The following is a 17,319-nucleotide window of genomic DNA, read 5'->3' as shown; positions in this document are numbered from 1 at the left end:
CCGGCACCCCGACCGGGACTAGAACCCGGTGTGCCGGCACCGCTAGGTGGAGGATTAGCCTATTGAGCCGCGGCGCCGGCCCTACTTCACCATTTAAAAAAGGCTAATTCTATTCATTTTTAGATCAGTAATTATAGGATGTCTCAAGGACGATTCCTACACTTTGGGTAAGAGTCTTACAGGTTTTCTGAAAAACTTAATGCCACTGTATACATTGGCTGTTGGCGGAGGAAAAGAAAAAAAACATGAAGCTGTAATAAATAAGTTTGTACACTATTATTATTTTAATTAGTGTTTTGAGAGAAATTTCCAGGAGCATCTCTTAAAAGACTGAAAATTTAGAAACAACTTTTATTTCTTCAACAGTCATGATTTATATCAGTTTTACACAGTAGTTAATTGGCTATTTCAGATTATGAGAGGAAACTGGAGAAAAAACCCGATATGGATTCTTGCCATTAAATCAGCTTTCGTTATCAAAGAGCCTTACAAACAATTTAGCTTTGTAGGACCCTGAAGAGAAAAAGGATGTTGTTGTCAGGGTCACATGATTTGGGGTATGTGTTTCCAGGATGATTTCACTTCAGCTCATTTACCACCACCAGAGGAGTAAGATGGAGTCGACAGAAAGAGAACTCCTGAACTGCAATGGCTGGGAACCCACAGTCTAATAGACTGTGAAAGACTTAAGATTATAAGGGCAACAAATGGAAAAGGTACTTACTAAGTACAACGTGGTACTTGAAAGACAAAGCTGCCATTGTTTTCCTGATGATTCTTCTTTGAATGTTGTCAATTTGAGGAGAAGCCAAAATAAACGTGTCTACAACCCACAACTCATAGGAGGTATATGGACTTGGCTTCATTATCTAACAATTGCTTAACCCAGCACTGAAATAAAACTGTCTGTGAAGCAGATGATGGAACTATGTTTGACCTATGGAATTAAAAGACAGAGTTTCTGGCCTGGGTGCCACTTTTAGGGGCAAGATGCACCTGTGTCTTCTCCAAGCTGCTTGAAGGAAGTTTTCTCAAAGTGCCGTTGGGCAAAACAAATACGTGTGGTTCACTTGATACGGGATAAGGCAGGTAGCTAGATGGGGTCACCAGCTGGAAGGCACACCTCCCCCGACCCATGTAATCTTATCCACCCACCTGTCAGTCAGATGACCCCTTCCCCAGGGTGTACTTCCCCTTACCTGGGACTTGGGGGTGGTATCAGGTACCAGCTTCTAAGCTCCTAAGACGCCTAGTAAAGGGAAGGGCTCACTCTCTCCCCACGCAGGGTATGGAAATCTCTTTCTTTTCCTTTCCTGGCCCACTCTCCTGAACAATGCCCACGTATGCATGTGTGTGTGCGTGTGCGTGCGCATTCACGTGTGCGTGTGTGTGTGTGTGTTCCTTACCTTGTAAATAAACTATCACTTTGTACATTGTGTTTGTACCTGTAGTTAGAATGCTTCTCTAAGTCAGAGGCAAGAGCCTGGATTAGGAATTTAGGCCCAACCTAGCCCACAACACATGTATGTGGGAGATCAGAGAGGAAATTATTAGAACCGTCACAGGAGCCGGTGCTGTGGCATAGTGGTTAAAGCCGCCACCTGCAGTGCTGGTATCCCATATGGGCACCGGTTCAAGTCCTGGCTGCTCCACTCCCAAACCAGCTCTCTGCTATGGCCTGGGAAAGCAGCAGAAGATAGCCCACGTACTTGGGCTGCTGCACCCACATGGTAGACACTGAAGAAGCTCCTGGCTTTGGATCAGTACAGCTCCGGCCGTTGCAGCCAACTGGGGAAGTGAACCAGCAGATGGAAGACCTCTCTCTCTCTGCCTCTCCTTCTCTCTCTGTGTAACTCTGACTTTCAAATAAATAAATAAATCTTTAAAAAAAAAAAAAAAGAACCTTCACAAACGATTAAAAATTCCATATGAATGCCTACCATGCCCACCAGATGAGGGGGATTTAAAGCACAGACACTCTACAGTTTGCTCTTGGACAAAATGGAAAGGAGAGGGAAGAATCTGGAGACTGATGATTGAGAACCAGCACTGATCTGATGGGACTTCCTCTTTTGCTTTTTTCAAAATTACTAACAATAATAAAACTAATCTTGAAACAAGGTTTTACAGTTGTTTGTCAAATAAATCTTGCCTTGCAGGAGCCATATGGGTCATTTCAGTCCAAAATTCTCATAAATGCACCATCTGAAGCACACTGTTAGTGCTAGCACCTACCACTTCTTGCTTGTGTTCGGGATTATTTGAAGGAGGGTGAAGGGAAAGCTGAATAAGAGATACTTGGGCCAGCATTGTGGTGTAGTAGGTTAAACCGTCACCTGCGATGCTGGCATTCTATGTGGGCTCCAGTTAGTGTTGCGGCTGTTCCACTTCCAATCCAGCTCCCTTTCAAGTGCCTGGAAGGGAAAGGATGGCACTGTGGGGTAGCAGATAAAGCTGCTGCCTGAGGTGCTGGCATCCCATACATCCCGGCTACTCCACTTCCAATCCAGCTCCTTGCTCATGTGCCAAGGAAGGCAGCAGAGAACGACACAAGAACTTCGGCCCTTGCACTCCTGTGGGAGACCCAGAAGAAGCTCCTGCCTCCTGGCTCCGGATCAGCACAGCTCCAGCTGTTCTGGCCACTTGGGGAGTGAACCAGAGGACGGAAGATCTCACACTCTGTTTCTCTCTGTAACTCCACCTTTCAAATAAATATTTTTAGGGGGTGGGGCTGTGGAGTAGAGGGGTAAGCTGCTGCCTGCAGTGCTGGCATCCCATGTGGGCGCCAGTTCGAGACCCTGCTGCTCCACTTCCAATCCAGCTCTCTAATGTGGCCTGGGAAAGCAGTGGAAGATGGCCCAATTCCTTGAGCCACTGCACCCGTGTGGGAAACCCAGAAGATGCTCCTGGCTCCTGGCTTCGGATTGGCACAGCTCCGACCGTTGCAGCCAATTGGGAAGTAAACCAGTAGATGGGAGACCTATCTCTCTCTCTCTACCTCTCCTTCTCTCTCTGTGTAACTCTGACTTTCAAATGAATAAATAAATCTTTAAAAATTTTTTAAAAATAAATATTTTTAAAAATTAAAAATTGAAAATTTATATTTACTGAATAAAAATTTAAAAAATAAATTAATTTTAAAAATTAAAAAAAAAAGTACCTGGGAAAACAGTGAAAGATGGTCCAGGTGCTTGGTTCCCTGCTACCAGCATGGGAGACCCAGATGAAGCTATAGCCTCCTGGCTCTGGCCTGGCCCAGCCCCAGTTGTTGTGGCCATTTACAGAGTGAACCAGTAGATGGAGGATCTCTGTTTCCCTCCCTATGTATCTCTGCCTTTCAAATAAATCAATCTTGAGAGGGAAAAAAAAGTTACTCAAGGTTAAACCTTGGCCTTGGGGGCGGGCGCTGTTGTGCAGCAGGTTAAGCCATTGCCTGCAGTGCTGGCATCCCATTTAGGTGCTGATTCAAGTCCCGGCTGCTTCACTTTCAATCCGGCTCCCTGCTAATGTGCCTGGGAAAGCAGTGGAAGACAGCCCAAGTCCTTGGGCCCCTGCACCCATGTTTGAGATGAGGAAGAAGCTCCTGGTCTCCTGCTTCGGTCTGGCCCAGCCCTGGATGATAATAAATAAGTCTTAAATAAATAAATAAGTCTTAAAAAAAAAGTTTGAGGCCGGCGCCGTGGCTCAATAGGCTAATCCTCCGCCTTGCGGCGCCGGCACACCAGGTTCTAGTCCCGGTCGGGGTGCCGGATTCTGTCCCGGTTGCCCCTCTTCCAGGCCAGCTCTCTGCTGTGGCCAGGGAGTACAGTGGAGGATGGCCCAAGTGCTTGGGCCCTGCACCCCATGGGAGACCAGGTTAAGTACCTGGCTCCTGCCATCGGATCAGCACGGTGCGCCGGCTGCAGCACACTGGCCGCGGCGGCCATTGGAGGGTGAACCAACGGCAAAAGGAAGACCTTTCTCTCTCTCTCTCTCTCTCACTGTCCACTCTGCCTGTCAAAAATAAAAAGTTTGGCTTTGTCCACTTCATCAAAGAGGTCCCAGCAAATCTCCTATCAGCATTCCACATGTTCGTTGACTAAGGTGATTTAATAGACAGCTGAGCTTAAAGAGAGCCACTGGGAAGTAATGGAGCTTTGTTCCCATCAAGTTTGTTCTACACATTTGATAGAGTCAGCCCCGTGGAGTCTCTTCCCCAAACCCCTGCTATGGTTTGAACAGGATTACTCCTGAACTGCAGATGTTTAGAGTTTGAATGTTTAAACACAAGAGCTTTATGTTGTTGGCACTGGCTTGGTGGAAACAGTCCAATTATGGTGTCCAGGAGATGGGCCTAGTGGGAGAGCCTTAGGTCATCAGGGAATACCCCCAGAAAGTGGCTGCTGCACAAAACTCGATTAGAAAAGCCTGAGTCAGGCCTAGCCCTTTCTTAAAAAATATATATATTTGCAACAGAGAGAAAACTCCCATGTACTGGTTCACCGTTGCGACACCCTCCCTCAGATGCCTGCAATGAGGAGGAACCTGGGCACTCACAACTCAATCCAGGTTTCTTATGTGGCTGGCAAAAGCCCAATCACTGGAGCCATCCCCACTGTCTCCCAGAATCTGTGCTAGCAGGAGCTGCAGGAGCTGAGGCATGCACTGAGCCCAGGCATCCCAAAATGGACGGTGGGTGACTTAACCTGTACCTTAACTGCCAGAAAAATGCCCACCCCCTAGCCACTTCCAGCTTCAGGGTTCACCATGTGATCATCTCTGCACACATTTTGCCATTGTCACTCCCCAGCCACATCAGGTGGGCTATTCCACGGGGCCTGCCTGATAGCAGACTGTGAACCTCCAAAACTGTAAGCCAAAAGAAGCCTGTTTCCTTCATAGGTGGCTTGTCTTGCATTTAGTAACAGTGATGAAGAGTTAATACAGCCCTCCTTTCTTTCTCACTTAAATATCTTAGGAATCTAAAATTTATCTACTTATTAATCAAATATTTACTGAGCACCTAATATGTCTCCCAGGCTGTTAAAGAAATATCATGGCCTCTTTTAGGGAACTTCTTTTATCGCTGATACTACCACATCCTTTTAAACCATAAGTAAAATTCTGTGCATTTGATCAAACAAATATCCATGGAGCACTTACAATGAGCTGGTGGAGCCAGGAAAAAAAACCACCAATAAAAAGTCATTAAGGGGAAAAAAAAAAGCCATTGGGGGCAGGTGCTGTGGCATAGCAGGTGATGCCACCACCTGCAGTGCCGGCATCCACATGGACACGGGTTCAAGTCCTGGCTGCTCCAGCTCTGCTATAGCCTGGGAAAGCAGTAGAGGATGGCTCAAGTCCTTGGGCCCCTGCACCTGCATGGGAGACCCAGAAGAAGTTCCTGGCGCCTGGCTTCGGATCTGATCGGATCAGTGCAGCTCTGGCCATTGCGGCCATCTGGAGAGTGGACCAGCAAATGGAAGACCTCTCTCTCTCTGTCTCTCCTCTCCCTGTGTAACTCTGACTTTCAAATAAACAAATAAAATCTTTTTTAAAAATCAGATTTGAAAAACTTTCCAAACCCGGGCGCCCCAAGGCTAGGACGGTGCAAGGCCAGTCAGGGACGAGGCGGGAGCTGCAACAGGCACACAAATCGGCCTCCCTCAACATAGCAGCCGCGCTCCAAGCCCAGGGACGGACAGAAGATCCGGCTGCCGTCGGGAGGACGCTCGCACAGCCGCCCAGAGCGGCTGCGGGCTGGACAGAGGCTGCGGCTCCTGGCGTCCCGCAGGTCACCGACCAGGGGATGTCGGGCCGCGCTCCCCGAGCCCGCGATCGCCGGCGCCCCGAGCAACGCCTGCCCGCCCTTCTCTTTGAAGACGCTGGGAGGAGCCAGTCCAGGAGCCGCCGGAGAGGCTGACCAGGCGGCGCACTCAGCCGGGGCTGGGTTGAAGGACAGCTCGGCGAGAGGGCCGGTATCCCACCGAGGAAGGGGGCGTGGCAGGGACCGGCGTCTGCCTACCTGGATCGGTGCTCCTCTCCGAGCTGCCTAAGCACAGGCTGCAAAACCCGCTCCCGCGGCCTCGGCGCCTTTCCGCAGCCCCAGCGACCCTGCAGTTGAACTACGCTACCCAGCCGAACTCGAGCTGCTGCCCGGCATCCTCGCACCTCAGCCCTGGCAAGCGGGGTCTCCGGGGCCGTGGTCGGGGGTGGGTGGGTGGGTGGGGGAGAGCGCGCCAGGGCCCGCGCACAGCACTGTGGGAAGTGTAGTTTTTGTCGTCTACGCCGGAGCTTCTTCCAGGACCGCCTGATTCTCCCAGGGGTCCTGCCCCTGGTAGGCCGACCTAGGCCTAGCAAACGTTTCCCGAGAGACTTTTAGAGAGGACTCCGCGTCATCAGTGCCTTTCTGAAGTTAGCCCTTGCTTCACTTCCTGGCCACATAAAAACTTAAGTTTCCTTCTCTGTCCCTCAAATCCCCAGCTGCGCCATGCTGATGTTCTTAGGGCTACTGTCTTTAAAAGGCGAAGGAGCGGGGCAGGGCTCGCAAAGAACCGAAGCTTCGAGGGAGGATATTCCTCTAACGGGTCTTTTGCCAGAACAAACTCGAGTTTTAATAATTCTAGGACTCCATTTTCAGAAAAAAAAATTTAATTCCATTTTCCATGAACTTTAAAAAAAAGACTTATTTATTTTATTTGAAAGGCAGAGTTCCAGAGAGTCAGAGAGAGAGAGAGAGAGGTCTTCCACCTGCTGGTTCACTCCCCAGATGGCCAAAACGGCGGGAGCTGAGCCTATCCAAAGCCAGGAGCCAGGAGCTTTTTCCAGGTCCCCACGGGAAGTGCAGGAGCCTTAAGGCCTTTGGCCATCTTCCATTGCTTTCCCAGGTGCATGAACAGGGAGCTAGATTAGAAGTGGAGCAGCCAGGACTCAAACCAGTGTCCACAGGGGGTGGCTGGTGTCACAGACTGGATTTACCTGCTATGCCACAGTGCCGGCACCCAGAATAATTTTTTAAATAAATTTAATAACAGGAAATTTTTTAACACTTAGGTTTGTATTGCCTTTGCTAGGAAGAAGTATTTAATATGCATCTTGTTTAACCCCAAAATGACTATTTGCATTTGAAATTTCATTTCTAAAAATTAATTTTAATTCTTATATAGAAATAGAAATAATTTTTAAAATTTCAGACTGGCCAGGTGCTGTGGCATAGTGGGTAACACCACCGCCTGTGGCGCTGGCATCCCATATGGGCACCAGTTCAAGTCCCAGCTGCTCCACTTCCAATCCAGCTCTCTGCTATGGCCTGGAAAAGCAGTGGAAGATGGGACAAGTCCTTGGGCCCCAGCCCCCATGTGGGAGACCTGCAGGAAGCTCCTGGCTCCAGATCGGCCCAGATCTAGCTGTTGGATCAAGTGCTTGGGTCCCTGCACCCTATGAGAGATCTGGAATAAGCTCCAGGTTCTTGGCTTTGGATAGGCTCAGCTCTGGTCATTAGGGTTATTTGGGGTGTGAACCAGTGGATGGAAGACCTCTCTCTCTTGGCCTCTGCCTCTCTCTAACTCTGCCTTTCAAATAAATAAATAAATAAATATTAAAAAAAAAAAAGGATACACTGAAGTGAAGTAAAATATGTCACAATCATGATATAAAATACTTGTTATATAAAAGGAACTTCAGAAATATGAAATTAAAAGATGTGTACAGAAATATGAAACTAAAATATATGCTTATTTGGTGCAAAAAACTTGAAATCCATGCATAGTTTTTTTCAAAATTCCCATTTTCCATGAATTTTCAAAGGCCTCTTCTATTTACTTATTTACTTGAAAGGCATAGAGACTGAGGGCGAAACAGAAAGACAGAGAGACTTTCCACCTGATGGTTTACTCCTGAAAGGGCTGGAACACACAGAGCTGGGCCAGCCTGAAGCCTGAACCCAGGAACCCTATCCAGGCCCTTTTCCTATCTAATTAACATGTAAAACACAATAGGCCACTTGTAATTACTAGCAAATTGAAGAACATTTTTCATAATGTTTTAATATAGTCATTACATTATTGTCATTGCCATTTATCTGAGAGTATTTGTCAAGAGCATTGGATCTACCATATTCAGATACTGAGCTAGGAACTGGAAAATGCATAAAATGAACAAAATGGAATAGTCCCAGGCCTTTGTGGAGCCTGGAGGTCTTGTCAGGGAGTCAGAGAACTAAAGACAATGAGTGGTGAGGAGGGATGCCTAGTGCAATCAGGGGTGTAGAGAGAACATAAAATCCACTGTAGTTGAAGATTTTTGATGGACCAAAGGATCAGGGTTAGATCCAAATGGCATTAAACTGTGTGTGTGTGTGTGTGTGTGTGTGTGTGTGTGTGTGAAATTCTCCCTTAAATGTGATGTGCCCATGACAAAGCTCTTCATTATTTTAAAAATATGTATCTTAGTGGCAGGGGTTTGCCATAGTAGTTAAGGCACTGGTTAAGATGTCCATGTGTCACACTGGAGCACTCAGCGACTGTTTCTGGCTCTGGCTCTCGACTCCACCTCCCCCTAACACAGACCCTCGGAGACTTCAGTGATGCCTAAGTGGTTGGGTCCCTGCCACCACGGAGGAGACCTGGATTGAGTTCCTGTCTTCAGCCCAATCTAGTCTTCACTGTTGTGGACATTTGGAGAGTAAAGCAGCAGACCACAGTTTCTCTCTCTCTCTCTCTTCCTCCCTTCCTCCCTCCCCTCCCTCTCATAAAAAGTAAAAATAAAATTACATATATAGTCCTAAAAATAGAAACAAAACAAAATAGACATCTTCTAAACCTGACACAGAGTATCTTTTTAGCTTGGAGTCATTCTCCCAGCTTCATTTGAGAATGAACAAGACAAGCCCATAATAAGCAAGGACCTCAAGACTGCTTCCCTTTCCCACAGTCCCATGACAATGAAACTGGGGAGAATCTGTTGATATCTGTGGACTCATTGTCCGTTTGAACTTTAGTTGGAATAAACTGCAGCTATCTTGGATTACCAAGTTTCTTGCATGTGGAAGTCATGTATATGATGACAGAAAAATAGCCTGATCCCTTAATGATCATTGAATCATCATCTCAGCCCTGGGTCACCTAACCTTTGTGCAATGAAAACTGTTGCTCCCCCATTCGTGGAGGAACGACACTGGACCCTGCGCTGTTCTTTTGTCTGCTCGGCCCTTCCCGGGTTTGCTGCTGGTCCTTCCCGGGTTGGCTGCCGACCCCTCCAACTCCGTGGAGGGGCGGCTCCCCCTGCCACTTTCCCCACTTCCGCAGGGGAGCGGCACACCACCGGCTGGCTCTCTCGGGGGCTGCTCAGATGTTCCTCAGGTGTTCCTTCAGATAGATGTTCCTGGTGCATGTTGTCTCTCTCCTCCTTTATAGTCCTCTTCCACCAATCCCAACTCTGCTACCCACACGCCGAGTACGCTGCTCTCCTCCAATCAGGAGCAGGATCAGCTCCTGCAGCTTATCAGTCAAGTTGGCGAGAGGCAGCTGTGTAGAAGTTGTTTACTCCTCTCCCAGCGCCATATTGTGGGAGAGCAGATGCATAGAATAAGTCTTAATTCCAGTAACTTAGTCTAGTCCGAGTTGCTCCCCACAAAAACAAACTTATATCTTGTTTATACTATTGTGTTTAGGACTCTTTGTTTTATCCAGCCAGATTTAACCCTGGCTTAAAAGCATATTGAGTTGCAAGTGTACTAATATATGCATGGGCCACTGTTGTGGCCAAGTGGGTTAAGCTGCTGCCTGCAACACCAGCATCCCATATGAGCACTGGTTTGAGTCACAGCTGCTCCACTTCTCGTTCAACTCCCTGCTAATGCACCTGGGAAGGCAGCAGAAGATGGTCCAAGTACTTGGGCCTGTGACACCCATGTAGGAGACCTGGATGGAGTTTTAGACTCCTGGCTTCAAATTGGCCCAGCTCTGGCTGTTGTGATCATTTGGGGAGTAAATCAGAGAATGGAAGATCTGTCTCTCTCTCTCTCTCTCTCTCTCCAGGCAGAGTTAGACAGTGAGAGAGAGAGAGACAGAGAGAAAGGTCTTCCTTTCGTTGGTTCACCCCCAAAATGGCCACTATGGCCGGCGCTGCGCTGATCCCAAGGCAGGAGCCAGGTGTTTCCTCCTGGTCTCCCATGCGGGTGCAGGGCCCAAGCACTTGGGCCATCCTCCACTGCACTCCCGGACCACAGCAGAGAGCTGGCCTGGAAGAGGGGCAACCGGGACAGAACCGGCGCCCCAACCGGGACTAGAACCTGGTGTGCCGGCACTGCAGGCAGAGGATTAGCCTAGTGAGCCGCGGCGCTGGCCATCCCTCTCTCTCTGTAACTCTGCCTTTTAAATAAATAAATAAATAAATCTTAAAAATAAAAACATATTCAGGGAGGCTGGCGCTGTGACATAGCAGGTTAAAGCCCTGGCCTGCAGCTCCAGCATTTCATATGGGTGCTGGTTCGTGTCCCGGCTGCTCCACTTCTGATCCAGCTCCCTGCTAATGTGCCTGGGAAAGCAGCAGAGGATGGCTCAAGTCCTTGGGCCCCTGCACCCACATAGGAGATTTGGAAGAAGGTCCTGGCTCCTGGCTTCAGATAGGCTCAGCTCCAGCTGATGTGGCCATTTCGGGAGTGAACCAGTGGATGGAAGGCCTCTCTCTCTGTCTCTGTCTCTACCTCTCTCTGTAACTCTTTCAAGTAAATAAAATAAGTCTTAAAAAAAAACATATCAAAGGGAGCATTTATTGGGTTTTAAGGTATGGTAAATTATGCAACCCTCTATCTTCTCTGCCATATGATATCAGCCTGACCTTCTGGCCTCTGAGGATGAGGAGGGATGGAGTTTGAGTTCAGTTGTGTGGTTAATGACTCAAGCAATCAGCCGGCGCCGTGGCTCAATAGGCTAATCCTCCACCTTGCGGCGCCGGCACACCGGGTTCTAGTCCCGGTCAGGGTGCCGGATTCTGTCCCGGTTGCCCCTCTTCCAGGCCAGCTCTCTGCTATGGCCAGGGAGTGCAGTGGAGGATGGCCCAAGTGCTTGGGCCCTGCACCCCATGGGAGACCAGGAAAAAGCACCTGGCTCCTGGCTCCTGCCATCGGATCAGCGCGGTGCGCCGGCTGCAGCGGCGGCCATTGGAGGGTGAACCAACGGCAAGGGAAGACCTTTCTCTCTCTGTCTCTCTCTCTCACTGTCCACTCTGCCTATCAAAAAAAAAAAAAAAAATGACTCAAGCAATCATGCCTACACAATGAAACCCCTGTAAAACCTCTAGACACCAAAGCTCCTCCTCAATGGTGAACACATGGGCGTGCTAGTAGAGGATACATCCTGATTCCATGGGGAAAGGGCAGGGAAGTTCTGCATCTGAGACCCTCCCAGACCTCAACTATATGTCTTCATTTGGCTGGTCTTGATTTGTGCCTGCTATGACTCCCCCCGCCAAGGATCTTCTTTATTTGAGAGGTAGAGTTACAGAGAGGGAGAGGGACAGAGAGAAAGGTCTTCAATCTGCTGGTTCACTCCTCAGAGTTGGACTGATCCCAAGCCAGGAGCAAGGAGTTTCATCCAAGGACTTGGGCCATCTTCCATTGCTTTCTCAGGTCATAAACAAAGAGCTGGATTGGAAGAGCAGCTGGAACATGAACCAGTGTCGATATGGGATGCCAGTGCTGCAAGCTTAGCCTATTATACCACAGTGCTGGCCCCTTCTCTGAGTTTTTCTAATGAACTATTGACATTGAGGGGTCCACTATGTAGCCAGTTGGTCAGAAGTATGGGTGATCTGAGGGCCTCCAAACTTGCTGTTGACACCTAAAAGGAAGGCAGTTTTCTTAAGAGTGGTGCCCTTACCCTGTGGGGTCTGCCCTCACCTTGGGTAGTAAGTGTCTGATTGTGTCTGAGTGGTGGCTTCCACCAAAACAGAATTCATCAAGGCCTTGAGGCACTGGAAGTTCCAGCTGCAAAAAGGATAATATTTGGGAGTGTGGGTGGGAGGGCAGGTATAGGGGAAGAATCACTATATTCCTAAAGTTGTACTTACAAAATGCATGAAATGTGTTCCTTAAACGAAACGTTTCTTTGGGAAAAACAAAGGATAATATTTGCTTCTGATACACAAAATGTGATTGCTTCCAAATGGCCAAGTGGCTTTCTCAGGCTGTCAGACTATGTTTCCTATTTAATGAGCAAGTTAGGACTGCTCTTTCACTGGGTCAGTGGAAAAAGAAGGTCTAACAGTCAGGAGGCATAAGGAGAGGAACGGATGAAAACCAGTGATGGAGCGATAAACCAGGGTGGAGTCATCAGCGTATGTGAATTTACTTCACTGGGCCTTGGGCATTTTGCCTAGAAACTTCAAGACAATATGATGAGATGATTGTGTTACAGATTGCATCACAACCTTTTATAGATGATATTATTCATTCCTGTAATTGGTGGTCAGGAATCCACATCTAGACGACATGTACATCCATGTTCAGAGGTACAGAAGCAGCTCAAATTCTCAGTCCTCTAAGTGATTCCTTTTGGGTGGTCATAAGCAAACTTTGACAAAGGGAAGTTGTAATTGCATTTATTTTGCAGGAAGAGAATAAGAAGAAAAAGGTTCAGCTTGATCCCTCACAGGCAAAAGCAGATTACCAGAATAAAACAACCCGTTGTTCTACCAATATGGAAGTTCTCAGCTCTTTCACCATCAACCAAGACTCAATTTATAGAAACACAGAGAGTTGGCCAGAGCAGTGGCTCACTAGGCTAATCCTCTGCCTGCAGTGCCGGCATCCCATATGGGCATCGGGTTCTAGTCCCGGTTGCTCCTCTTCCAGTCCAGCTTTCTGTTGTGGCCCAGGAAGGCAGTAGAGGATGGCCCAAGTGCTTGGGCCCTGCACCCGCATGGGAGACCAGGAAGAAGCACCTGGCTCCTGGCTCCGGATTGGTGCAGTGCGCCAGCCGTGGCGGCCATTTGGGGGATGAACCAATGGAAGGAAGACCTTTCTCTCTGTCTCTTTCTCACTAACTCTGTCACAAACAAACAAACAAAGAAACACCCAGAGGGTAACTGGATATAGATCTTCCTGACAGAAGTTCCACACAAATATTCTTTTTTATTTATTTGCATGCATTTCATAAATACAGTTTTAGGAACATAGTAATTCTTCCCACCATACCCGCCTTCCCACCTACACTCCTTCCTCACTTCCCCTTCCCTCTCATGTTCCAGTCTTGTTTTTTACTAAGATCTATTTTCATTTAACTTTATACACAGAAGATTAACTCTATTCTAGGTAAAGAGTTTAGCAGTTTGTATGAGGAAGAAAAAGAGAGAAAGAAAAACAAAACAAGCAAACAAACAAACTAAAAACAAAAGCATAAAAAAAAAAAAAAACAAGAACAAAAACTGTTCCTCAATAGTCCAGACAAGGGCTGTTCAAAGTCATTGCATCTCTATGATAATTTTGTCTTTTTTTTAGAAACTTAATTATCTTTAAAGATAAATCCAAGAATGATACATCTTTTGTGAACACTTAGAGATAACTATAATTTATGTGACATAAGAATATCCTCCACTAAAACAAATTCTTTGAGAACAAGTTTTACCATGAAGTCTCAAAATACAACCCTTTGAGGACAGAGGTCCTGCACGGGAAGTTAGTGCACAGTAAATTGTTAATTGAACAAATAACACTCTTACATATGATGTCAGTGATCACCTGAGGCTCTTGAGATGAGCTGCATAGGCTATGGAAGGCTTTTGGATCCACACATTCCTTCAGTATTTTGACAAGGCCACAGGCAAAGTGGAAGCACTCTCCTCCCTTCAGAGGAAAGTTCATCCTTCTTTGGTGACTGCTTCTTTTCACTGGGGTCTCATCCTCAGTGTAGAACATTTTTTGCCACAGTTTCTTGGCTTTCCATGCCTGAAATGCTCTCATGAGCTTTTCAGCCAAATCAAAATGCCTTAAGGGTTGATTCTGAGGTCAGAATGCTACTTAAGGTGACTGTCATTCTATGAGTCTGTTGTGTGGAGTGCTTCTCATGTTGGAGCATTCACTCTTTTTAAATTTTGTTTATTATTATTACCAAACACTTATTATTTTTTTTTAAATCTGTTTTATTTATTTGAAAGACAGAGTTACAGAGAGAGGGGTATTCCATCTGCTGGTTCACTCCCCAAATGGCTGAAACTGTGCTGATCTGTAGCCAGGAGCCAGGAGCTTCTTCCGGGTCTCCCACGTGGGTGCAGGGGCCCAAGGACTTGGGCCATACTTCCACTGCTATGCCAGGCCATAGCAGAGAGCTGCATCAGAAGAGGAGCAGCCAGGACTAGAACCAGGGCCCATATAGGATGCTGGTGCTTCAGGCCAGGGCTTTAACGCATTGCACGACTGCACCACAGCCCTGTGGGCCCCTTAATCCTATTTATATGATTACCCTAACACTTGATCCTATCTATATGATCACTTTAACACTTAATCGTATCCACATGATCTCTGTAACACTTAGAATGCTATTTTTACCACCTAGCTTAAGAGGATTTGGGGTCCCATGGCAAGTTCTTAAGCTGTACCCTTAGAAGTAAGCCCATAGGAATGTATGCAGGACTATACTGCTTTACAGTTACAAACTCCATTTATTTCACAGTTACAACTTTAGGGCAAAGACTCTTCTTTATGCTCCCAGCTATTGAATAGAAAACAGCTGAGGCTGCAGAGAGCTCAGGACAGAAGACTGTGATCACCTTTGCTGCATGTTCATTAGCAAGTAGTATTTTCACATCAGTCAGGACTCTTGGAAGTTCACCCACAGGCATTTGGCCTTGTGGTTATGATATCCTTATCCCATATCAGAGTACCTGGGCTTGATACCTGACTCCAACTCCTACCTCCAGGTTCTTGCTAATGCAGATCTGATCCTGGGAGGTAGCAGTGATGGCTCAAGTGATTGGGTCTTTGCCACCCATGTTGAAAACCTGGATTGAATTCCTGACTCCTGGCTTTGGCTTTGGCCCAGCCTTGACCCTTTTGGGCAAATGGGGAGTGAACCAGTGGATGTTAATACTATTCTCTCTCTAATAACTTAAAAAAAATCAGCTCAGAATATCGTCCTCAAATCTGGAATATCATTTGTATGAGTCCATTTTGTGTTACTATAATGAAATATGTGATATTAAATGACTTTACAAAGAGAAGAGGTTTATTTTGGCTCATGGTTTTAGAGGCCAAAAGCTGAGGGGCCACATCTGGGGATGGTCTTCTTGCTGGCAGAGTTCTAAGGAGGCTCAGGATGTCACCTGATGAGAGACAGTGAGTGTGTGCACAAACACACATGTGTGTGGCGTCTCTCTCCCTCATCTTAAAAAGCCATCAGTAGTGGGGAAGAACCACTATATTCCTAAAGCTGTACCTATGAAATTTGTATTTATTAGATAAAAGCTTTCTTTTTTTTTAAAGATTTTATTTTTATTTTTTTTATCTTTTATTAAATGAATATAAATTTCCAAAGTACGACTCATGGGTTACAATGGCTTTCCCCCCCATACCGTCCCTCCCACCCACAACCCTCCCCTTTCCCACTCCCTCTCCCCTTCCATTCACATCAAGATTCATTTTCGATTATCTTAATATACAGAAGATCAGCTTAGTATACCTTAAGTAAGGATTTCAACAGTTTGTTCCCACACAGAAACATAAAGTGAAAAATAATAGATGATTTTTTTTTAATGATGATGAAATCAGATCAGACCTATTGTCATGTTTAATCCCAGTGAGAGTCAAGTTGGGAATTGATAATTTCTTTTTTTTTTTTTTTTTACAGAAGATCAGTTTAGTGTACATTAAGTAAAGATTTCAATCGTTTGCACCCCCATAGAAACACAAAGTGAAATATACTGTTTGAGTACTCATTATAGCATTAAGCCTCAGTGTACAGCACATTAAGGACAGAGATCCTACATGAGGAGTAAGTGCACAGTGACTCCTGTTGTTGACTTTACAAATTGACACTCCTGTTTATGGCATCAGTAATCTCCCTATGCACCAGTCATGAGTTTCCAAGGCTATGGAAGCCCCTTGAGTTCTCCGACTCTTATCTTGTTTAGACAAGGTCATAGTCAAAGTGGAGGTTCTCTCCTCCCTTCAGAGAAAGGCACCTCCCTCTTTGAAGACGTGTTCTTTCCACTGGGATCTCACTCACAGAGATCTTTTTGCCAGAGTGTCTTGGCTTTCCATGCCTGAAATACTCTCATGGGCTTTTATTTGAGAGGTAGAGTTACAGACAGTGAGAGAGAGAGAGACAGAGAGAAAGGTCTTCCTTCCGTTGGTTCACTCCCCAAATGGCTGCAATGGCCAGAGCTGCGCCAATCCAAAGCCAGAGGCCAGGTGCTTCTTCCAGGTCTCCCACGCGGGTCAGGGGCCCAAGCACGTGGGCCATCCTCCACTGCCTTCCCAGGCCACAGCAGAGAGCTGGATTGGAAGTAGAGCAGCCGGGACTCGAACCAGTGCCCATATGAGATGCCGGCGCTGCAGATGCAGGATTAATCTACTATACCACTGCACCAGCCCCTAGAGAAAAGCTTTCTAAAAAAAAAAAAAAAGAAAAAGAAAGAAAGAAAGAAAGAAAGAAAGAAAGAAAGAAAGAAAGAAAGAAAGAAAGAAAGAAAGAAAGAAAGAAAGAAAAAGAAAAGCCATCAGTAGGGGCTGGTGTTGTGGTCCAGCGAGTTAACACCCCTTGCAAGGACTGCATCCCATGTCAGGGTGCCAGTTCAAGTCCTGACTTCTTCACTTCTGATCCAGTTTCCTGTTAGTGAGCCAAGGAGGGCAGTGGGAGGTGGCCTACGTCCTTGAGCCCCTGCTATCCCCATGGGAGACCTTCAGCTAGTCCAGCCCTTGCTTTTGTGGGCATTTGGGGAATGAATCAGCACATGCAAGATCTTTCTTTGTCTCTCACTCTCTCTGACTTTTAGCTAAAATGAAAATAAATGATACATTTAAAAATATATAAAGCCACTGTATTCAATCATGGGAGCTCTATTCTGATGGTGGGGGTTAAATTTCAATACACAAACCCTTGGAGGACACACTTAAATGATATCTGAAACATACCATCATTGTTCCTTAGAAAAATATTAAAATATCCATTTTACACTCCTGTACCCAACCCAAACAATTTCCTCAAGTTTTGCCAAACGTTTTTGTTTACTCTCATTGAGTGCATTTCCAACACTCAGTCAGGCTGCTGGTAGAAAACACGGCACATTCAGGAAATTTGTATTTTTTATTATTTTTTTATTCTTTAAATATTTATTTATTTATTT

General features: G+C 46.4%; 1 long non-coding RNA gene across 8 annotated transcripts in view; it reads right to left on the bottom strand.

Annotated features, from left to right (window-relative positions):
* The window catches only part of LOC103350765 (uncharacterized), a 75,225-nt gene that overhangs the window by 54,285 nt on the left and 3,621 nt on the right, over positions 1-17,319 (bottom strand). For 6 of the 8 annotated variants that reach the window (XR_016212451.1, XR_016212453.1, XR_016212450.1 and 3 more), the window contains exon 2: positions 6,005-16,582. The exons of the other annotated variants lie outside the window; for them this stretch is intronic. This is a non-coding gene — a long non-coding RNA (uncharacterized LOC103350765). The remainder of the gene's footprint in view (positions 1-6,004; positions 16,583-17,319) is intronic. 8 annotated transcript variants of the gene reach the window in all.

Source organism: Oryctolagus cuniculus, chromosome 8, assembly GCF_051225735.1.
Source record: "Oryctolagus cuniculus isolate XC-2025 breed Fujian yellow rabbit chromosome 8, ASM5122573v1, whole genome shotgun sequence".
Taxonomy (NCBI): domain Eukaryota; kingdom Metazoa; phylum Chordata; class Mammalia; order Lagomorpha; family Leporidae; genus Oryctolagus; species Oryctolagus cuniculus.
Note: the sequence above shows the minus strand (reverse complement) of the source record. Positions and strands in the feature narration are given on the sequence as shown.